At 36.7% G+C, this 25,040-nt stretch overlaps 1 protein-coding gene across 1 annotated transcript in view; it reads right to left on the reverse strand.

Annotated features, from left to right (window-relative positions):
- Window positions 1–25,040, reverse strand: part of GRIK2 (glutamate ionotropic receptor kainate type subunit 2) — a gene marked incomplete at both ends in the record, with an annotated part of 413,581 nt that overhangs the window by 33,335 nt on the left and 355,206 nt on the right. The window lies entirely within an intron of this gene.

Genomic DNA, 25,040 nt, shown 5'->3' on the forward strand with positions numbered 1-25,040 from the left:
AACAAACAAACAAACAAAAGTATAAAAGTGTACACATGACTAGTGAGACAGTAGAAGATCACACAAAGCCTAGAACATCAGTGCATACGGCTCACCACTGTGAAGCTAACAGGGTGATACAAAGTGCACAGTGATCTCTCAGTTTTCTCCTATAGGCAGAATACTACAGTGTCTTTGCACTGCGTTCTTCCACTCCTGAAAGCTAAAAGTCAGAACTGAAATGATGCCAGGGAAAACAACCCATCTACTTGTGACCCCTAAAATCTAACTAGTGCTTAGAAAATCTTACCAGAAAAAAATGTATAGTACAAGTTATAGGATTTCTTTTACACATAACAGAGGATGTTTTATCTGAAAATAAAAATAAAAAAAAAAATAAAACCAAACCAAATCAAAACAAAACAAAACAAAACCCACACATTGGATTCAAGAAAATATAACTACAAATGGTTTTCCTCTGTGTTTGGCAAACTACTCAGCAGACTCAAGTTCCTAAAATAAAGAAGCCAGAACAATCAAAAGCATCAGCAGCCCATTTGACATTGAACTAAAGAGAATGGCACTCCAATATGTACATACTGCTTCTTGTGGTTATGACTGTGTCATTCATACTGATAGAAGCAGATGCTGCAATTTACATTATCTTTCCATCTTTCACTGTGTGCAAATCAAGCTGGTTAATCAGAGTATCATCGAACCATAGAATAGTTTGCATTGGAAAGGACCTTTAAAGGTCATCTAGTCCAATCCCCCTGCAATAAGCAGGGACATCTTCAACTAGATCAGGTTGCTCAGAGCCCCATCCAACCTGATCTTGAATGTTTCCACCTCTCTGCGGAACTTCTTCCAGTGTTTCACCACACTCACTGTAATATTTTTTTTCCTTATATCTAGTCTAAATCTATCCTCTTTGAATTTAAAACCATTACTCCTTCTCCTAGAGCAACAGGCCCTACTAAAAATTTGTCTCCACCTTTCTTATAAGCCCCCTTTAAGTACTGGAAGGCCACAATAAGATCTCCTTGGAGCCTTCTCTTCTCCAGGCTGAACAACCCCAACTCTCTCAGCCTGTCCTCATAGGAGAGGTGCTCCAGTCCTCTGATAATCCTTGTGTTTCCTCCTCTGGACAGGCTCCAACAGGCCCATGTCTTTTCTGTGCTGAGGGCTCCAGAGATGGATGCAGTACTCCAGGTGGGGTCTCACCAGAGCCAAGTAGAGGGGCAAAATCACCTCCCTCAACTGGCTGGCTACGTTTCTTTTGATGCAGCCCAGGATATGATTAGCCTTCTGGGCTTCAAGTGCACATTGTCGGCTCATGTCTAGCTTTTCATCCACCAGTACCCCCAAGTCCTTCTTAGCAGGGCTGCTTTCAATCCCTTCATCCCGCAGTTTGTATTTATACCAGGGATGCCCGGACCTAGGTGCAGGACCCTGCACTTGGCCTTGTTGAACTTCAGGAGGTTCACACGGGTGCACTGCTCAAGCTTGTCCAGGTCCCTCTGGAAGGCATCCTATCCCTCAGGTGTGTCAATTGCACCACTCAGCTTGGTGCCATCCACCAACTTGCTGAAGATGCATTCAGTCCCACTGTCTATGTCATTGACGAAGTTATTAAACAGTACTGGTCCCAATACAGACCCCTGAGGGACACCACTTGTCACCGATCTCCATCTGAATATTGAGCCATTGACCAGTACCCTCTCAATGCAATCATCCAACCAATTCCTCATCCACCGAATAGTCCACCCATGAAATCCATACCTCCCCAATTTAGAGAGAAGGATGTTGTGAGGGACCATGTCAAAGGCCTTACAGAAGTCCAGATATATGACCTCTGTAGCTCTTCCCTTGTCCACTGATGTAGCCACTCCATTATAGAAAGTTATTAGGTTGGTCAGGCAGGACTTGCCCTTGGTAAAGCCATGGTGGCTGTCTCAAATCACCCCCTGTCAACCTATATACTCCATCAAAGAAGTGTATTGTTTTATCTGGGTTAGTTCACCATATTATTTCATCTAACTGGAAATCATTGTCTGGAAATTCAATCTAACTTGAAATCAACTGGAAGTGAAGTCTGTATAAGATAACTTGTGGTGACATGATTTATCATGCTTGTGTTCCCTCAGTAAAACCAAAGAGAATGCAGAGTAGTAAGAAAGCTGCCTGTGTTTTGCAACATTTGAATTTCACTGGAATTAAAAAAAAAAAAAAAAAAAAAAGAGAGAGAACAGGAAGGATGGAAAAGAAAAGGTTAAGCAAATCAAGAACATCATCTACCTGGTGCGTAAAATGGTAGCTGTCACAATGATATTCAGAGGATACTGTCAGTGATATACTCAGCATTTATAAATTAAAGATCATTGGATGATAACTGTGCATGTCAGGGACTACAAAAGTAACCATGACAGAGGCTCTAAGTTAGTTTAATGCTGTGTACAAATGTGAGGCTGGAAACAGAAGGAATCATCGTTAGTAATGGGTTACTGCTCTATCCTGAAGCACTCGGTAGGAAAGACAAATTGTCTGAGCAGTGAGACTCTGGACCACAAGGTCAGAAAAATAGCAGAATGTAGAATGAATATTAGCATAAACAATCATCAAAGGACAGGGAAGTGGACCTCATGATACAAGACAAGAATGGATAAATGCACAGCAAAAATGTGCCAGGCAAATTCTGACACTTTCTACAAAGGAAAAATTACAGATCCATTAATGGCGATTTTTATTTTAATTATAGCATGCAGCTTCTTTCCTAGCTTCTAAAAGCATTTGGGTGTCACAGACAATTCCTCAGCTTTGCTTCCACCCATTCAATATTTAAACTCAAAAGAGGCTATAGTGACAAAGGAAAGATTAAAGGAAATTAAGACCAAATTTTGAGGAAAAAAAAGTAAAAAAAGTAAAAAAAGCCCAGTTCTTATATAAGAAAGCACACTCCACCACATAAGAATTAAACCACGACAACTTTAAGTTAAAAGAACCCCCACAGACTCCCAGTCCTACTACACTATTTTCTATTTATGACACTGCCTATAACAGTTGTGTGACTTTTGGCTTCCTGAGCATTGTATTCTTAGTGTACACAGGCCACTTTTCTTAAAGTTGCTTGATTCATGGATTTTTTTTAAGGCCAAAGAAACAATTATGCACATTTATTCTGACCTTCTGTAATACACAGACTATGAGCTGTGACTTCTGAATTACTTCACCAAATTCATCACTTCTGTGTTCGCACTGACACAAAGAATGACATATGAAAAGTACATTCGTAAAGAACCACTTATATGACCCTTAGCAAGGTTCCCAGTATGGTTTCTCACAATATTGTTGATAACAAGCTGGTAGGATATGGACTGGGCAGGTGGACAACCGGCTGAGATGTTCATCTTGAATGGTGGTATAGTTAATAGCTCAAGGCCAGATTGGCACCTTGTCATGAGTGGAGTGCCTCAGGGGTGAGTCATAGACCTGACACTATCCAATATCTTTATAAATAGTTTGGAAAACATTACTGAAAGCACCCTTAGTTTTTGGATGCCACCAAACAGGGAAGAGGTAGATACACTGGAAGAAAGAGCTACCATGCAGAGAGACCTCAAGAGGCTGGAAAATTAGTGTAACAGGGATTGCATGAGGTTTAACAAAAATAAATACAAATTCTGTCTTGGGAGAAAATATCCCAAGCATCCATACTGGCTGGGAATTGACTGGCAGGAGTCCTTTGGCTGAAAAAGACTTATGGATCCAAAACAACAGCAAGCTGAACATAAGTAATCAGCCCATCCTTGCAGTGGGAAAGCAAGCAAAATTCCAAGCACAAATACAGGCTGGGCACAGAATGGATCGAGAGCAGCCCTGAGGAGAAAGACCTGGGGGTGCTGATTGATGAGAAGATCAACATGAACCAGCAATGCACGATCGCAGTCCAGAAAGCCAACCACACCCTGGGCTGCATAAGAAAAAGCGTGGCCAGCAGGTCAAGGGAGGTGATTCTACCCCTCTACTTGGCTCTGGTGAGACCCCACCTGGAGTACTGCATCCATCTCTGGAGCCCTCAGCACAGAAAAGACATGGGCCTGTTGGAGCCTGTCCAGAGGAGGACCACGAGGATACCAGAGGGCTGGGGCACCTCTCCTATGAGGACAGGCTGAGAGAGTTGGGGTTGTTCAGCCTGGAGAAGAGAAGGCTCCAGGGAGATCTTATTGCAACCTTCCAATACCTAAAGGGGGCCTCCAGGAGAGCTGGGGAAGGATTTTTTACAAGGGTATGTAGTGATAGAATGAGGGGTAATGGCTTCAAACTGGAAGAAGGTAGATTTAGATTAGATATTAGGAAGAAATTCTTAATTATGAGGGTGGTAAGGCACTGGAACAGGTTGTCCAGAGAAGTTGTGGAAGCTCCAACCCTGGAGGCATTTAAGACCTGGTTGGATGGGGCTTTGAGCAACCTGGTCTAGTGGAAGGTGTCCCTGCCTGTGCAGGGAGGTTGGAACTAGTGATCTTCAAGACCCCTTCCAACCTAAACCATTCTATGATTTTATAGTCTGCATTAGCAAGACTATAGCCAACAAAACAAGGGATGGGATTAATCCATGACGCTTGACACTTGCGAAGCCACATCAGGAACTCTGTGTCCAGTTTTGGTCCTCCAAATTCCAGAGATATGTTAAAATTGGAGAATGTCCAACAAGGTGATCAGAGGTTTGAAGATCTTAAGTTACAAAGAAAGATTGATGGAAATGGTGTTGTTCAGAATAGGAAGTGGAAGGCTTAAACAGAATCTAATCATGTTGTTCCATTAACTAAAGAGAAGGTCAGAGAGAAGTTAAAGGTACTCTCTTCATTAGGATGCATGGTGACAGGATAAGAGGCAATGGTCCAAGCTGGAGGGAAATTCTATGTGGATGTAAGAAAAAAATTATTCAACATGAGAACAACTAAGCATTGGAACAGATAGCCCAGACAAGTAGTGGAATCAGCTCACTGGAAATATTAGAAAAAATTTATGATGGGCCTGAATAAGCTAATCTAAGGCCTTCCCTTCAATTAGGAAAGCAGATCTCATCCTGCAAGAGGAAGGGAATTCTAGAGATCCCTTCCAACTTTGAGTTTGAATTGATTTTTAGAATTCTTTGTCAGTATGAAGTTTGATACAATAATAAGCGTTTCTGGAGACTCTTCAAATTTTGACATTGAGAAATTTCAGGAAAATAAACCAAAACATATAATTTCCTTTTTGGGAAAAAACAAGCAAGCAAACAAACAAACAAACCCAAACCAAAACAAAACAAACCCCCAAATATCGTGAACTTATATAGTTTATACATCACGCCAAAGGCAAGCTCATTATTAGCCAGGGAAACATGTGTTTTCCCATCTTTTTTACACTTCGGTCCTTTAAAACTCAAGTAGATTCATCCCAATTGTTTTATACATGACCCCTTGGAAATCCTGAACACCAGCATGAAAACCCAAGCTGAACTGTTCATACAATATGTTTATTTTATTCATTCCTTTTTCATTTTCATAAGTTTGACATTTTGTTTTCACACATGCCCTAAATCTAGGTAGCTGTGAAATAAGCTAGAAAATGCATTTCTGATGTTCTTAGAATGTCAAAAGCACTAATGTATCTCAGGATTTTTTTCTAAACATAAGAAGGCTAGGTGTCAAATTTAGGTGAAGCAAACATTACAGATGATCCTTTTATGGCTTATAGCTGTTCTAACACATTTGGGATATGTCCGCAGAATTTTAGGCCACAGAGGATCAGTATCATTAATAGAGAGATAAACAAAGTTAATTAATTGAATACATTTCAAATCATAGTACGACAAGCTTGAAGCTGAGAGAACAAACCAATGGCCTAAAGTAAAGAATATTTTAGGAATTCTGTAATTGTCCTCAGGCTTTATAAGTACAGGGAAATTCAAAGACGTGGTTATCAGAAAAAAATCAAGCACTTATATGAATGAAAATAACTTGTAAATAAGCATAAATAGCCTGCTCACTTTCCTGAACTGTCACCAAATAGAAATTTGTAAAAGCTGGTTGCTACTGTTCAAATATCTGTCAATGACCAATGATGTGTTTGTTCCATTCTGCATTTTTTATACCTCTTGTTTCTGTAATTTATATCTGTGTACACTGATCCACCTGTCCCAGTTCTTGATATGAATCTGAATTCTTTGCAATAGGTACTGTTTTCTCCAAACTTCTCAATGTTTCTGAAGTGGACAATGGTGGGATCCTGAGACATTACTAAGACTTCTGAGCTAAACAACAGTATATACAGATAATGATAACTATATGAGAATCAGCTACAGGAATCAGTATGGAAAACATCAGATCTCACTAATTTTTAAGCTTTGGAGAGTATAACTACATCTCCTGTTTCCAGATATTTTGTTTTAAATAATCCATTTTAATTTGTTTTAATGACTGAAATAATTTCTAGTTTCTGGTAAGCCTTAGCTAACTGTACACTCCAAAAGTAAGTGCTGTTTTTTTGAGGCAGCAGAAGCAGTATAGTTACTGATTTTGACATAGATGAGCACATTATATGTAAAACGCAATTTGGTCTTAATTGCACATCTACACCTGATGCCTCCATAACGTAATATGATGCCACAGACATTCCAAACCCTGCATTCACATATGTGCACTGCACAGTTTGGAATCATTGCTACCGGCTAAGGCATAACTTTCACAGAGTACCATGCTACTCACTAACAACTTAGATATCCTGAAAGGATTACACATTGTTCCACCTGTGCTGGACAACAGACCAGATTTATCAGCTTAGCTGTCCTCTATCACCCAACAGACAGACTGTGATAATTCAAGTGAACTTCTAAATATCTTCTGATTTTCTGACCAGATTAGCAACTAGTTATAAAAATTACCTTTGTAGTACTGGATTTTCTTTATCACCTCCTAGAACTATGAGACTGGCTTTTTCTCAGTCATCAAAGAAAGGTAAAAAGACTCTCTCCTTTTTATCAGACTGGTCTCGGTGTCTCTGACCTCAGGGTATTTCTTTTCTTCCCCCCCCCCCCCTTTTTTTTTTTTCTTCTTTTCCGTATTTTTTCAGAACTGCTGAGGCCTGAAAACCCCTAAGTGAACCAGCCGATTTAGATTTTGTTGTGTCAGCATAAAAACAATAAAACCAATGCATACAGCATTCTCTCCTCCATAACGGCAGTTTTCATGGTCCATAGAGCACAAATGAAAAAAGGTAGGAAAGGTGTTTCTGCCAAGAATAGAGCTACAAGAAATGAAAAATGCGGTGCTCAGAGAAAGACATTTTTACTTTTACCCCGATTGTGCTGACTTTTTGTTTTAAAATCCAAAGATTTTGAACAGCCGTTAAATATTTAAAGTAATTTATGGTTAAAAAAACCCAAACCCTAATGTTATTGAAATAAGTTTTCACTATCAGCTTTGACCTGGAAATAAGTAAGGATTTTATAGCTCCAAAAACACTAATGGACTTCAGAAAACTTCCTTGCCTTTTATACCAGAATGATTTATAATCCTCTGCTGAATTATAACTAATGTCACAAAGGTTCTTTTTGTAAAATGCAGAAGGTGACAAGTGTGATACTTCTCACACTTCTTTAGGTTTCTCCCTCTGTAAGTAGGAACAAGACATTAAGTAAATTTAATCTGTTTTTAAAGCAGATCCTATATTCTGCATGTTCTGTAAAGATAAATCCACTTCTGCTCACTCTGCCTGTTCTCAGATACAAACTGCACTACAAAAGTCCGTATTTTGTTTGCACTGTCTCTGGAAGCAATCTCGTTTTCCAAAGCAGTAAGTGCATAGTTTCATCATTGGAACCGAGCATGAAGTTCACAAATACTACTTTAAATATTTACCTCTAACAGGGTAAGAATTTGTCACAGCACCATGAATTTAACAATTGAAATCTCACAGCATCTACATTGGTGTAGAAGACTTTTGTGCAATGTTCAAAGCAAAAATAATATGCACTATGCCAAAACGGTCTGTTGTTGTTGTGGTTTGAAAGACACTCATCAGGCAGCATTAGAAGTGAAACTCATAGCATTTAAGATGTCTTTGAATGAGGAGAAGGGATAGAAAGCCCACTAATTTATTTGCCTTTGTTGCTCAAAACAGTTAGTAATAAATATTGCTTCTTTATCTTCACAGATTTCAAAAACTTAACAGAAGTTCTGGTTTGTTTTTGTTTTTGTTTTTTTTTTTTTTTTTGCTTTTGGCACCTGTCAAGCAGCAGCATTATCACTCGTTATTGCCTGTAATGGTAGTCATCAAAATCAGTCAAGTGGCACAGGCAGACTGGAGAGTTTTTTCCCTCAATAAATTCCCCCATCGGTTCTGTTGCCAGACCTAACAAAACTCTGAACATCTAAAAGAGCCAATAATTTCAAGTATTTACAAAATAGCTCATGTAAAATATTTGCCACCTATAGATTAGCATAAACCACCACTGAGGTATTCTGCAGTGGGATTTGGATTCAGCATTCAGTACTTTTTTATTATAGTGAGTAAATTACCAACAACACTGGACCATATGTGCTAGCTAAGAACAGCTGAGTCTTTCTCTGTATTCGTCTGACCTTGGTCACTAGAAAATTGGAGTTAATTCAGGCAAAGAGGGTTGATGCCATATGTGGTTCATATCAAAGGTATAGAGGAGTGGTAGGATACTGATCAGAAGAACTGTGTGTTTGTTAGCAAATCTGCCAGGTCTTGGAATAATTCTGGCAGTTTTATCTCAAAAGACTTGTAGTCTCCCAAACAACATACTTGAGAAGATAAGCAACATAAGACTTAACGAGCTGCTTTCCTCCAACAATGGAGAGGTTAAAAAAAATGGGGGTGAAACACTATAGTAAAAGAAACAGGTACTTTTCAACCAAACTGGTGGCTGAAGAATACATCATGAAGAATTCATCTATGTGTGTAGATGAATTTGTGTGTGTTTGATTAGTGATCTGTACAGAAAGTATGAGCAATAGTACTGTTATAAGATGTAGGTTTGTGTGTTTTGTTTAGCACTAATACATAGAGTCCTGACCCATCTTTTCAGAAGTAGAGGGGGAAAATTGCAGTACTGATAAAATTGTATGAGATTAAGATACAATTCATGTATTTATCTGCGTACTGCAATCTGGACATCTGTAATAGGTGAGTATAGGCAGTGTAAACACAGCTGGTAATGTAGTTTAAGAGAGAACGGGATACAGTATAGCTTCTGACGGCTAAGGAAGTTCTACAAGGCTTTGCTTTATTTATAATTTGGAACAGCCAGAACAGCAAGTGTATGGCAGAACCAAGGGGAAAGGATTCTCTTTGAACGTTATGCCAGTTTTCTCAGTATTTCACTTTGATGGAAGTGCTTAATATTAGTGGAAATAAAGTAATTGGGAATTTCCAAGGAAAGAAATGAGAAGGGAAGGTTCATTACCAGTTTATCAGTTTGACCATTCAGCGACTTAAATCAGTCACATTAGTGTTTTCTGTTATATAATACACCAAAACTTAGCCAAAGACAATTCTAAGATTCTCAGGCTAATTCTGTGCCAACTACTTATTGTATTATTGCTTATTACAAAGGTCTTAGCAGATAACTGAACTGTGCAGAACAATTATTGAAAAAAGAAACAAAACATCCAGTTTGCAGTTTCAGTAGAACCATGGCTACTATAACTTCTTTAGGAATAGGTTGGATTGAACATTAAATCGCAAAAGTAATTTTAATTCGAGCACATTTGACACTAGCTGTAGGAACAGATATTTGTGTCTGTGACAACAATGAAGTGGTCTGGGAAGTGTTTGTCATATGGTATGGCCTGTAGAGAGTTGGGGGATCGATATATTCTCCCAAGGAGCAAGCGGCAGCATAAGAGGAATTAGCCTTAAGTTACACCAGAGGAGGTTTAGACTGGATGTTAGGAAAAAGTTCTTCACTGAAGGGGTTATCAAACGTTGGAACAGGCTGCCCAGGGAAGTGGTGGAATCACCATCACCGGAGGTATTTAAAAGATGGGTAGACGTGGTGTTTAGGGACACGGTTTGCTGGCAGTTTTGGCAGTGTTATGCTAACAGTTGGACTCGATGATCCTAAAGGTCCCTTCCAACCTAGACATTTCTATGATTGCTGTTAGTTGCCCTGAATTATTGGAAAAAATCAAGGTGAAAAGTGCTGTAACCTTTTCTTTCTTCCCATTTTCAGCATTTTCTGTGTGCACCTAAGATGCAAACCCAAGTCCAAGTGTAGTCTTATTAAACATAATCTTCAATGACAGAAATCAAAGTTAAAATGTTACTTTGAGCCATATCAGCCAGAACAAGGAAATAAGAAGTTAGGACAATGTTCCCTTCCCTCAATCCTTAACTTTTTTTTTTTTTTTGCTACATGAGCGAACACGGCAGGTAGATATCCCACTTGAAAGATAACATGAAACTTCAATGATAAACTAAACACAGTGAATTCAGAGATCATTTAAGCCTCTCAGTAGTACATAGATCAAGTTTCTACAAGTCAAACCTCTATTACAAAGCTAGTACACTACTTTGATGTTTACTATTTACACAAATATTGGAACAATTAGAGAAGAGGAAGAGAAGGATATAAGTGATAAGTTCTTGCCTTACTTTCCCCAAAAGTTGAAAGTTCTTCAAAGCCTATTAAAACCTTGGGATGATAAACAAACAAACAAAAAAAATGATTTCTGTCTTACAGAAAATCTTGGTATTTCAGCAACTGCAGACAAACAGAAATGCAATGAAAAGTAGAATAAGAAACTATGAAATCAAGTTTCTAAAAAACATTAAATAATAATGCATTAGGAACAAAGACAGAATGACAGGGAAAAAATAGGAGAAGGCAAAATTTCATATTGATTTCACTTGGCAGAAAAATGAAGACAATAAAAATAAAAACTTAACCGTGGAAAATTTTTATTTTGACAAAAAAAAAAATTTTTCACAGAGAATTCCTGAGTTGGCTCCAGAGATGCCTTAATGCCTTAATGATATTTTAAGGTTTCTAACTAAACATTTCTACTGATTCCAGCAGTAGAAGACTTTTATTATTGACTAAAATATTAAATTACATGTAGGTATTAATAGTTACACATGGTAAAGGCAATTACACTTTATTATCTATGAATTTGGGGGCTGCAGAGAATTTTATATCAACATTTAAATGCTTTAAACACGGCTTAAAGTAATTACTCTGTGGAATGTGACATCTGAGTTCTGAAAAACAGTCAAGAGGAACAGACATTTGACATTATATACTGACGTGCTCTAGTAGAAATCCGTGTGCCATCATAAAGATATTGTATAGGCTGATACGTGATATCATAACTCCTAGAAAATTTATTATGTTAATGATTGTGTGGTGTTACCAGAACTGCTAAGGATTCTAGACATTCCTTCCTTGGAATGGCTGCAAGTATCTGTGCATCAGACTGCAGATTCTGTGTTTCCACCCATCAAGCTGTCAGTAAGTTGATAAATTGGACATCAAAAAGTAATTCTGTTATTCATCCAGTAAAAGGCTAAAGGGAAACACAATTTCTGATGAAGTCTGAGCATCCGTTAAGTTAAATTTAGCTAAATTTATATTAATACCTTTGCTAACTTTCTTACCAAAACAAGCCAACCTTTTCTGGATGCTACCAAATTATTCCACTGAACAATTTCAAATAATAGCTGGGACTATAGTGTTTGACTTTATTCCCTATTTTGTTGTTTTAATTAAACTATCTGTGAAAAGTCAGAAAATTCTATTCTAGGGACTTTTACGGAAACTAATCTATGAACAACTGTTTTAGAAACCTCCAATGAATAATAGTTAAATATGTAATAAATTACTATAGTAAAAGTTAATATCATTACCTGTGACTGACTTCATGTCCTGCTGTTCAGAAGTGTCACATAGGACTGAAAACAATGACAACAAAAATAGAGTGAAGGCACAGAAAATTAATAAAAATTATTCTATGTTTTATACCATACAACACCACACATATTTCTCTAGTTTCCACGTAGTTTGACAGAAAAAACAATTGCTTGTGGTTGTATTTTGGCACATGCTACTGATGCCACTGCCAATGCCTTATTGTGGTAAGATTATTTCAGATGACCCTTCACCGCTTACAGGTAGGATTGCAGAGATCAGCTATGAGTTTGAAAGCCATCGTGTTGGGAAATGTGTTGTAGCAACACTGCAAACCTGATTTCTCTGCATTTTCCAAGAAGAAAAGCATGCAAATGTGATAGTACAAGCAGCTTCCAACATGACAAAGTGGATGAAACTTTTGGGGAAAGTAAGGGAATAGTTTCATCTCTACTTTGAATATGGGTCATCTGCTGAGGTTCCTTAAAATGCTGCCAATTAACCTAACAAATTTTTCTAAAGAGGACCTGGGTCAGAAGTTGGACTGATGCACCACTAGTTCGTTTTACAATGATCAGCTACAGAGAGATGATAGACATTATCTGTCAGCAATTAAATTAATAAAGAAAAGTAACCTGTTTTAAGGTGAATAGCTTTATAAACATCTTTTAACTTTAGTCATAAGACCCTAATCAGCTATTATTGTTCCATTTTAGCAATAGTGAACTTCAGTAGTGTGCATAAAATGCTGTGCATTCAATCTCATTTCTCAAATGGGGACAAGTAGTGTAATCTTATTAGTTTGCATTTATATTTTTATAGTTTCATTCTGTTTTATGTTTATCTGACAAAGTTGCACTGACACTTCCAGGAAGGTGCCAATTTACTCAAGATCTCTGGGAGGAGTATGTTCATGTTTATCATGACAGATGTGATAGCATCTGTCGATTAACACACTGTCCATTCAGATCATGGCAGTATTTGCTGCAATTCTAAGATATATTTTTTTTTCTAGCAAACACATTCTATAGCTAATTTTATCCTACAAGGATGGATAATAACCAGATATTATGGTATCCCTGACAGCTTTTTACCTTTAAATCCAAACTCAGAAATGATTAAGTCTAAAGAAACAGCAAAAAAATATATATATATACAAGTGGCAGTCCCACAATCATATAATTTTCTTTGCATTATAATTATCTCTATTTGATTTTATCATTTTGAGTAAAATGCAAGAATAAAGAAAATCTCAGCAACTTGCTGATTTGCTCCTCTTACTTCAGGATTGCATAATCATACAATACTGGTTTTGCCTGTTATTAACTATTATCCTGATGGGACTTGTATTTCTTTCACTATTAAGCTCAGAAAAAAACTTGAGCAACCTATAGGCTTGACTCTTAAAAAAACTGTCTAGCTTGAGTGAAAAAGGGCTAGAAATTGGAAATGGTTCATCTTCCATTCCAGCAGGAATGTTGCGGACACTGAAGATGGTAAGGGAAGGGAGAAACAGCTCCTTATGTGTTGTTAATGCAATCACTGCCTCCTTTCTGAATGTTCTTTTGTAGATTTCTTCCAAGCAAGACCCATTTAAGATGCATTAATTCCAATGGACATAGAACATGCAAGGAAAATAAAACTACAGAGGCTAGTTCCTGTTCTGTGAGAGAATGGCATATATACCATTGTCCTGGATTACCACAGCAATCACAGAATTGTTGAGGTTGGAAGAAAACTGGAGATCATCTAGCCCAAAATCCTGCTCCAAGCAAAATCGAGCAGATCAGGTTGTCTAGGACATTGGGGTTTGAATATTTCCAAGGATGGAGGTTCCTCCACCATCCCTCTGGGCAACCTGTTCCAGTGTTTGTTCCTCACAGTAAAAACAGGTTTTTCTTACATTTATATGGAATTTCTCTTATTTCAATTTGTGTCCATTGCCTCTTCTTTCACTGAACACCACCAAGAAAAGTCTTTCTCCTTCTTTGCACCTCCCATCAGGTATTTATAAACAGCAGTCAATGCCCCCCCACCCCCAACATTTCTTTCTTCCAGGCTAAACAAACTCAGCTCTCTCAGCCTCTCTTCTAATCACAGATGCTCCAACCTTTTAATGCACTTTGTTGTCCTTTGTTAGACTTCCTCCAGTACAACACAGTCCCTCTTGTACTGGGGAGCCCAGAACTGGATGCAGCACTCCAGATGTCTCACCAGTCCTAAACAAAGAGGAAAGACCACCTTCCTTGACATGCTGACAATGTTCTGCCTAATGCAGCCCAGCTGATCGACCTTCCAACCTGTACTAGTACATGAGGTCATGCCTTCGCCCTTGTGGGTTTTTGGCATTTTCTTCTGTTGACCGGCATGAGGTTCCTGCCTGCCAATTTCACCAGCTTGTTGAGGTTCCTCTGAATGGCAGTACAACCATCTGGTCTATCAACTACACCCCCCAGTTTTGTATCATCTATAAACTTGCTTAGGGTCCACTGTGTCCTACCATACAGGTCATGAATGAATCTATGTGGGATCCAATATTTCTCCTGGGGGCATGCTGTGTGTGACTGATCTTCAGGTGGACTTCAAGCTGTTCAAAACAACCCTTTGAGCCTGGCAGTTCAACCAATTTTCAGTCCTCCTCAGTCTCCACTTGTTTGGTGCATACTAGACTAGATAGACACCCTTCATCGAGGAGGTAGAAGAACAATTTCTTGTCCTTTCCTTGTATTGATCTCTCCTCTAAAGTCTAGTAAAGGCATTTAAAATAGCTTATAGGAAAACTCTCTTTATACTACTTATGTAAATACTTTGGAGACAAAATGGATTTCTGCTACACTGAAGAGATATCTTGTTTATATACCCATTTTGCCTATATCTTCAAGTACAAAAAGTAAATATTTATCTGCATTTATCTCTATCACTGCACTGTTTTGCTTGCTAGGTGTAATGACTTGGTTTGAGACTCTATTCCTTCTTATTTTACAGATGTTAGATTGCTAACATTTTGAGAAGACAAAACAGTATCCCTCCTGCCCCCAACATAGGAGTAAAAGTCAGTCATTGAAAAACTTTGGGTTTTGTTTTGTTTTGTTTTGTTTTCTGTAAAAAAGTTACTAAAATCAGTCTTAGGAAGCTCAGTTTCTTTGTTCAAAACCAAGTTTTCATAATTCTGTTTGATCTTTTTCTAGAATATTCCTTAGCTCCCTTCTTATTGATTAGAAAAAAAAAATGGTTTATCTCAATATTCCAGTCTTGAGTGCTCATCTTAAAAATCTTTACTGAGAATTCATTAAAACTTGCACACTGTGCCCTAGCAATTTGAATCTGATTTTTTGACCTTTATGTCTCGCTTTAAAAATTTCAATCTATTTTAAATCACTAGCTTAGTTGGTTTGTTTTCATTTGCCTGCACCAAAATACTCCTTGTTCACCTCAACAGTTTTGATCCTCACTCACATATAGTATGATTAATGCCTGAAGTAGAGATGTGTTAAACATTTGCTTTGACCAGCTTATTTTTCTGCTTTGTTATTTTTATATGATTTATTTTATTTGAGTCTTTTTTGATATGTATGAATTCACTTCAGACTGGAAGCTGACAAGAGGCTTATGGCAATCTTATTTTCTCCTCCTTTAAACAGGCTTTATCTAAGCAATACCAAATACCATAGCCGCAGTGCAGTACCTTTTCTTCTGGACTGCAGGGCAACCCATTTAACTGAAGTATCAAATGATGGAGAAGGGACTAATACAAGCTCATGCATACATTTACTTGTCTTTCAAATCAACCTTTTGACCTCCTTGAAGACAATGATTAAGCTATTTCTTACTGCCTACACAGCTGTCCTAGACCGATTTACAGGTTTTAAGTTATTCTGCTTCTTTGTTTTTATCATCCATTAACACAAATATGCAATGCTGAGAAATACATAATAAAGCTAGCAAGTCACATGCATCAATGGATATAAAATACACCAGCTCACTGAAACCATCTTATTTCTTTAAAAACGTTGCTTAAATATCCTGCAAGCTACAATTCATTTTTATTTACTTCTCCCGGCTCTAATAATCACTCAGAAATTGATACTACAGCTATTGTCCTTTTAATACTTGTGTCAAAATAAGTTAATTTATACTTGGTTTTGAGGTCTCAGGACCTTCATTTTTTGAGAGAAAATTAAAATTTCAGGTATCGGCAGGAAACTTGTCCTTTTAAAATTACCATCTAAAACTAATGGAAGAACTACATGTTACATATTTTAAACAGGAATTTTGTATATGTTTCACCCATTATATAAAATTGTTATCGACATTGGTGTTTCAAAAATGAAATGTCTACAGGTATTCTATACCTGTGAGGAGCTGTATGTAGAGGACAATACTACTTTCAAACTGCAGAATAACAAAAACTTATGTCTAGGTCAAAGATCTTTAACAGAACTCCAGCCTGAGCTGGCTAGTTTGGAATAGAGTGCAAACAATGGTCACAAATAAACATCAGTGAGAAATAAAAAATACATTTTTTGTGAACCCTCAAACACAAATATGATGGACCCTCTGATATGATACTCGCACAGGCAAAATTTCTGTTATTCATCTGGATTATGCTTAGAGTGCTTGATTGAGTGGCATCAACTGTATTTCTATTTTCTGTTAAATATTTCAGTAATTCATTAAAACACTTATTCAATAAAGAAAATCACTGGTATTAGTAAATTACATCCATATAACCAGCAGTCCATGACTTCAGTTCTTGACTCTATGATGCAAGTTGGCTAAAACATCATAGTGGATTGATAAAACCTCTCTCTTTCACTCACAGAAACATAGAATGGTTTGGGTTGGAAAGGACCTTCTAAGAACATCTAGTTCAACCTCCCTGCCTTGGGCAGGGACGTCTTTCACTAGATCAGGTGGCTCAAAGCCCTGTCCAGCCTGACCTTGAACACTTCCAATGACAGGGCATCCGCAACTTCTCTGAGAAACCTGTTCCACTGTCTCACCATCCTCATTGTAAAAATTTCTTCTTTGTATCCAATATAAATCTACCGTCTCAGTCTAAGACTGTTGCCCCTTGTCCTGTTACTACAGGCCCTTGTAAAAACTCTCTCTGTTTTTCTTATAAGCACCCTTTAAGTACTGGAAAGCCACACTAAGGTCTCCCCGAAGTCTTCTCTTCTCAAGGCTAAGCAACCTCAACTCTCTCAGCCTTTCTGCAGAGGAGGGTTGTTCCAGTTCTCTGATCATTTTTGTGACCCTTCTCCGAACCCACTCTAAAAGGTCCATGTCTTTCTTGTGCTGTGGCTGAAAAGTTATTATCAGAAATAAGACATAGTTTGGCACTCAGAAACTGAAAGGAGCTGAAAGAAGTCTTAGAACTTCTAGAAAATAATTGAATTTATGAAAACATGGGTTTGTGAACATTATTCTCCGATTTCCTTTTCTAAGCAATATAAGAAATTACGTTATCTTGACAATAAGAGAAGAGACTGTGCTCAAGTAGCAGTATCTATCGGCTTAGGTATGTCTAGATTTGGAAGAAAGTAGTTTTTCTTAAAGAATCAGCTACCACATTTTCTCTGAAGCATCCTTAGTGCGCATGACCTCAAATGAAGAACATTTTCTAAATGAACAAGTTTAAGCCTTCAGTCTGGATAGGACTCAACAGAATCTGTTGGGGTTTTTTTGGTTTGGTTTTTTTTTTTTGTTTTTTTTTTGTTTGTTTGTTTGTTTTGGTTTTTTTTTCTGAAAAGTTTTCGAATTATCAAACATTCTTAGAGAAAAATCAACCTGGTCAACTTTTCTGTTCCAAAAAAACTGAACTGAAAAATGTATTAGTCTCCTAAGGATGTCCTATTGATATTTTTAGGTTTTTTTTGATTTGGAAGGTGAGATGTAGCTCAAGAAGTTTTTTTTAATAAATTTAAGCTTAATTATTTAAGATAAGTTAAAACAAACACAAACAAACAAGCAAAAAGAAAAACTAACAAAAAACCCCAAACAAACAAACAAAAAAAGGATGCTATGAAGCTTGTGTTTGTGAAATGTTCCAGTTAACCTGAGTGGAATATTTTGTTTGGTTTGCATTTTCTCCCAAATAGCCTATCCATGACAACTAAGATTTTGCCTCTGTCAGAAATCCAGGGTGAGGAAAGTGTCTTGGTATCTAAAATATTTCTTGAGGGCAAGAAAATCAGAGTAAAATTACAATCAATATATTGTTGTCATACAGCCCTTAAAATCCTTTCCAATAATCCAGGACAAAGTGTTTTTCTTTTCTTTAAAACATTACTTTCAGAAAATGAAATGTTATGAAACGAAAACCTTCATTTTCCCTTCCTGTATGCATCCCTGCCAACATCCCCATTTTAAAGCCACTAGTGACATTTATGTAAAGGGGTCTTTGATGTTGAGAACCACTGTTTCTTCTCATTAAAGAAGAAAACTCTAGAAACAGGTTTAAATAGAGCATAAATCCACAGTCAAACTCATTGAACATGGAGATTATCTTTAACTATTTTTCTTTGTGAATGCATTCTTTTCTTTGTTGCATTACTCCTAGTAGTTCAAATCCCCAAATCAGCCAATCCTTAGTCCTTAGGAACAGTATATCTTTCCATAAATCTTTATATCCAGATTTAGATACATGCCCCTTTCTGTGTTTGTACGTGTGTGTATATATACATAGATATGTATCTGTGTGTTTTATTTTTATGATGTGTTTCTCACAGATCCTAGATTAAGAACTGAATTCGAGTAGACTAAATAATTAGGCATGACAGATATAACCCTTTCTATGTACCAGCTTCTCTTGAGTCTCCTATATTTTCTGGATGAGATTAGAAAGAGGTTAGGCATTTTAGACCTAGAAAAGCAACATAAAACTTGCAGTAGAAGATATTGCAGCCTTGCAATAGAATTCTTAAGATTTTCTGGATATTAACTCCAGTGAATCTGTACAATCTTAGGATTTATATTCAGTGATTCTCAGAAATATGCAATGTGCACTATATCCAACTAGCCAAATCACCCTCTTCGTGTCCGTTTCCTTTTTTGCCCATTTCTTGTCGAAGGTATACAGAAATTAGTATCATATACATCTGCAATGATCTGCAAAAGGGAGGTCATCTGGGAGGGTTGAAACTACCTCCTTTGAAAACTCTTCAGAAGTAAATGATTCATTATCCTTTCAAATACATGACCTGTGGCTAGAAAGCTAGAGGTCATCTGAATAGATCAAGATACAATCTGTTCTGAGAAAAAATACTGACATAGCACAATTTGTTGTTCAGGTGAAGGAAGAAAATTAGAACTTTTCATTTTATTCGAATTTAAGATGATGAGGTAAGTGGTGGAAAGGGAGAGCCAGAAAGAAATATGGTAAGCCTCCACAGCAGCAAGTACTCATGACCAATTTACTCCCCTTACAGGGGAGTCTCTAGGAGAGACCCACTCCCCACAGCTGACTGGAAGGAAATTTATTAAAATTCTTCACTCTGTGTGTGTATATATATTTACATATATATTGGGGATATTTTATACAAAAAAGCCAAACACATGAACAACTTGTTAGAGACAAAGACTTCACTACTCCTTCTGACAAAAGTTTGGCTGAAATAAATATTTCCATGAAGGTTTTTGTTTTTGACAAATTTGCATTGTTTGACAAAATGATCTGTGATGCCAAAGCCTCATTTCTTATTTCATTCCCAGGTTTTAGACCATCTCATCTCATGTTAGGTGTTAAAAGTCAGGCATCTAAACTAAACCCAGTATTGATGTTCCTTATATTGTCAAAGGAGAGAGACAGGAACCACATCCATGAATGTAATTAATTCTCCGTCTTATGCATTGATGTTTGTATGCTTTGTGTCTTTAGTACCTTCTAATGTTCCTCTCTCTCTCCATTAATTATAAAAAGAGAAAGAATACCAGGTTTTAATCAGATGCAGAACTTTTGGATTGCTATACTAAGCTGAGGTAGGATTCACCATTCATTTTTTGCCATCATGAACTCTAAATTTCATGGGATTTTGAAACTCAGAAAAGTGCAACAGCTCATAGGGCTTTAACCTTGACATTTCTTATTTGTTTGATGAAGCTTAAGTGGCTGTGTCAATGCTTATAAATAATGTATAAATATTCAGAGAATGTAATAAAATTAATTATGTTATAAAAGTAAGGGTACACAGGTGAGGCTCTCGCTTGCACATTCAATTGGAGCCTTACTATAAGAAAAAAATTCTCTTTACTTACCTGACTGCCTTCATAAACATATTTCCAGTTGCCTGCTGCTCTCAGTGTAAAATAAAAGCATCGCTATTTTTTGTAAGGATTTTTGAGACAGGTTGAATATGATACAAAAGCAGAGACATCAAGACAGAACTAAAACACTAACCTTGAGATACTGAGAATTTCAATAGAGCTATTTAATTTAAGACCAGATGAGGATAAGATCCTACAACCTCGTACCTGTATTACTAGAATTCTGATTCTTGAGAAATGTCAGATGACTTTATTTGTACTATTCTAAGGCTGTCATTCTCAAAATAATTATTTAGTAAATAATTTTCTTCACCATACCCATTTTGGTGGTTTCCACATCACAGTAGAGGGGAGCGTGGGAGAAAGGGAAGAAGTAACTATTGCTGCTCTCTGAAGAGAGAGAATCTCTTATTACACTTATTGTTGCTGTGTAACTTTGCTGCTTGTGACAGTAGCTGTTAGCAGAAAAGAGTATCTAGATATTCCTTATTTGTTCTTAACAAAAAAAGTATATATGGTAGACATATAATGATTACCTGAAAATGAGCAGACACCTACTGTACAGTGTCACTTTGAGTAGTTAAGAAAGGGAGTTATAGTAAAGAATGAACTGGGCATGTCTGTTTGCTAGTACTAAGCTTTGTGGAGCAACAGATGAAAGAGGAAAGAAGGCAGTTCAGTGATTTGATGGAACAAATAGTCAAGAAGATGCACTTTAAACAGTTTCCAAGGTAACTGACTCTGAGACTGGAATCTATAAATATGGGTACAAACAGGTTTCCAACTCTGAGACAGAAGATAACGAATGCTAAATAAATAATTAAAAGAAAGGACACTTGAATGAAAGAGCATGAAAAATAATGCTTAATGAAAAATATTCATAGAAGAATTATATTCAAAAAAATTAATGCAGTAAAACAAATGTTTTCACTTTCATTACTCAAAACTGGGTAAAAGATAAGAAGTCTATGTTTTCACATTAAAAACTACTTTTTCACAAATACATGTGTTAGTTATTAGTGTAGCATTTGTTAATATTTATTGCTTAAACTTTGTTATAGTTAAGTATTAATAAATTGAGAAGAAATATTTCTGCAAAATTTCAGATTTTCTTTAACATATTCATAATTTAGACCACAAGATAATTGAATACTACTGTAGGCTTTAATATAAAGAACATTTTAATATTTAGTATAGCGATAGCTATCAAACACAGCCAAACAATGATGCCTCTCTCAAATGGCCAGTACTTAAATAGCACTGATAGTGTGCTTTGTTTAAAAACTAATGTTGGTTTTTAACATTTTAAAATTACAATAATTAGTTACCAAAAAATGATATATCTAGTAAATTATTTTAAGGGGATAACATTCTGAAGAATTAAATTATGTGGCTCACATATACAACTGTATTTTAGAAATATCCGTATTTATAAGCAGATCTGCCTCCTTGAAAGTCTTAATTCTTTCCTACTGCTTTACTTGTTCAAGAACCTTAATATTAAAGCACAACTTTTTTATATAATATTCACACAGGAATATGTAGATACAATTCTCAAACAGGTTTGTACCCTCTTTGGGGGGTCCAAGCCTGAATGACATAAGAAGACAAACACCTTCAAAGATGAACAGCTAATTCTTTAATCATAAACATGTCAGACAAATATGGCAGACCCTATCTTCTACAGGCTGAATGCAGATAAATAAGCAGCAGTGTCATATGCATGCATTTTATCCTCTGCAACATGTGGATTAACATCTGATACTAGCTAGCGAGGTGCAGTATGGAGGTACATTACCAGAGCCTTAGAGAATTCTGGATGAACAAAGCAAAAGCTATGCAGCACATTCTGTCAGTATTCAGGCCATATTCCCAACAATGTAAAAACCCACAAATAAAAGTTTGGTCTTTGAAACTTTTCTAATAATTTTCCAGTAACTCGGGCACAGGCAAATCTGGTAAAGGTTACCGGAGCTCCAGCCGGCAGCTACTTGAAGCAGAAAAGCAGAAGAGACTCCACAAAACTCCATGAGTTGAGGTATTAGCCTTGAGAAGAGAAGACTTCGTGGAGACCTTAGTGTGGCCTTTCAGTACTAAAAGGGTGCTTATAAGAAAAACAGAGAGAGACTTTTTACAAGGGTCTGCAGTAACAGGACAAGGGGCAACAGTCTTAGACTGAGACGGTAGATTTATATTGGATACAAAGAAGAAATTTTTTACAATGAGGCTGGTGAGACAGTGGAACAGGTTTCTCAGAGAAGCTGTGGATGCCCTGTCATTGGAAGTGTTCAAGGTCAGGCTGGACAGGGCTTTGAGCCACCTGATCTAGTGAAAGACGTCCCTGCCCAAGGCAGGGAGGTTGAACTAGATGTTCTTAGAAGGTCCTTTCCAACCCAAACCATTCTATGATTCTATGAAACTCCTATATGAGGTTATGTAGCATGTTACAGATAATAAAACATGGTACTTGCCTGTCAATTTGGATTAAATATGTCAGTGGTATCCCCATATATGGATGAACACATGCAGTTTATTCTATAAGATACCACAAAAGAGACTTGAATCATTCTGAAAGAGGCAGAGACTTTACAGAGTGCAAGAGAACTGTTTCTGTGTCCCAGTGTCTGACGTAGATTTATACAGTCATTTATATCCTATTAAGACTTCTGCAATTTTATCTTTTAAGAATACATTTGAATTCCTGTACAGGCACAGATATAACAAACTATCAATCTGCATATGTTTTCTAATTGTTTATGTACTGTCAATATTACTACAACACCCATTCTTAGCTGTAGCCAAAAGGAGGCTGTAGCTGTCACATATAGCGACACCAGTTCCTCACACAAGGCTCTAATACAACAGAGAATGGATTTCAAAATTAGATAAAAAACAATAGAAATGTGACTGTGAAGAGATCCTATATACTCAAAGGCTTCTAGTTTACCAGAATATTTCAGTTTGAAAGTAGTATTATATTTGCAATGGCCTGAAAAACATTGACAAAAAAAGAATATCATTATCTAGAAGAGGAGTGTTTGAAGCAAAATTATATGGCTTTATAAGTAAATTGGACGTGCTGTGCATGCATGTGCACATCCAATTCATATATATACATATACATACACACACACGCACACACTGTCTGCTTAGGTTACCTAACATTGCTGTGAGTGAAAGAGATAAGTGAATAGCATAGTTGATACAGAATGTCAATCTAGAAAGCTACATTTCATCTGGGCTATGAATTCATCAAAGAAATTGTCATTGAAATTATGAATATTATTATTGATCCTTTATTAAAAATTATGCCTTTCCAGAGACCGCATTAGCCTTTCCCTTATGATTTGCCTGAAATAAAGCTTGCTGCTTATGGGCCGATACCTACTTGAGCCCTAGTACTCTTGAGGTTACAGTAAAAGGATTTTTCCCAAAGGTAGTAAAAAGAAAGATGAAAAGCAAACAGTTTTTTTAATTGTCATGTAAATACAAGCAACTTTGAGCCAAAACAAATTTGACAAACTTTCCAAAATGATAGATGCAGAGCTGACTCAAAAGACTCAATTTATTAAGGAGGACTTTGTATATGTGTGTTGTCAACATGAACATAATGTGTGCATGCATGTTTATGAAATTCAAAGCACCTTGAAATAATCTTGTTTGTTGGTCATTGAAAGATATGAATTTTCAAGAGTGACAGTTCTCTACATTTTCTCCTGCATTTAGCAGAATTTAGGGGAAAAAATTGAAGGAAAGGAAAAGGAGAAGAAATCGGTTCTGAAATCTGAATCTCATTATGGAGACTTCTGATTTTTACATCAAATGCTGTTGCTAACTGCAGTTGCTAACAATGACGCAACTCGACTCAGATAAGCACTGTGATTAATAAATTACTAGGAAAATGCAGGCTGTGGAAGAAAAGCAGGTGCAACCTGTGTTTTTGCCTCAATCTAGTACCCAAAGAATAAGATTGAGTCTCTTTTCTGTATCCTGAAGAAAAAAAATCAGCTTCAAAGGCAGTTTAGGCAGCTCAGGCCAAAGATACTTGTTACAGCATCCCAGGATATTTTTTCCAAACAACAGGATAAACTTTGGTCAATAAGACCAAATTTGACCCTTTAAAGAGACACAGTGTAAGATTGACTATAGCATCAAAGTACTTCACAGACTGCCAGAATCTGGCTGCCTGAACTCTTGCTCAGGTATGAGGTACTGCAGTGGTGAAGGTCGGTAAAAGGGTGTTAGATAACAATAAGGGCAAGGATCTATGGAGAAATGAAAGCTGAATCAGAAGAAATGGTGCGATATTATTTTAAAAATTCTCTTGGAAGTCCACCTCTATTTCATGTTTACAAACAAAAATTAAGATTATTATTATGCTTATTATTAAAGTGTATCATAAAATTACTCAAATAAGCCAGGAGGCTTTTCTCACCTCAAAAAGCTGAAACTTATCAGTTTAATGCCAGTCACCTGTGAGTATTTCAGAATTTTGTTAAAGATTAATTCTTAACAAGGGCTTATCACATAAAGATTTATTACATAAGTTTTATGCATTTCTTTCGTGTTTGCTTTGGGCAAAAGATTTTTTGTTTTGTTACTATTGTAAGATGCATTTTAAACTTTAAGGGTATACCTGTTCAAAGTCGAGGTGGAGTAGTGGAACTTCCTGTTGTTGTAGGAGTAAAGACAACAACAAAAGAAAAGAAAAAGGTAAAGGCCAAAACAAATCAGCAACTCCTTGATTATGCAACAATATACTTCCATGATCATTTCTTACACATCTCTTTTTTATGTTCAAAAATATTAAAGCACAGTAGGCAACACTTTTATCACCTCAAGACGGTTTGGGCACGGAGGTAACAGTTTACAGAAAGTG

The sequence above is a fragment of the Vanellus vanellus genome (genome assembly GCF_965231255.1).
Source record: "Vanellus vanellus genome assembly, chromosome: 3".
NCBI lineage: Eukaryota > Metazoa > Chordata > Aves > Charadriiformes > Charadriidae > Vanellus > Vanellus vanellus.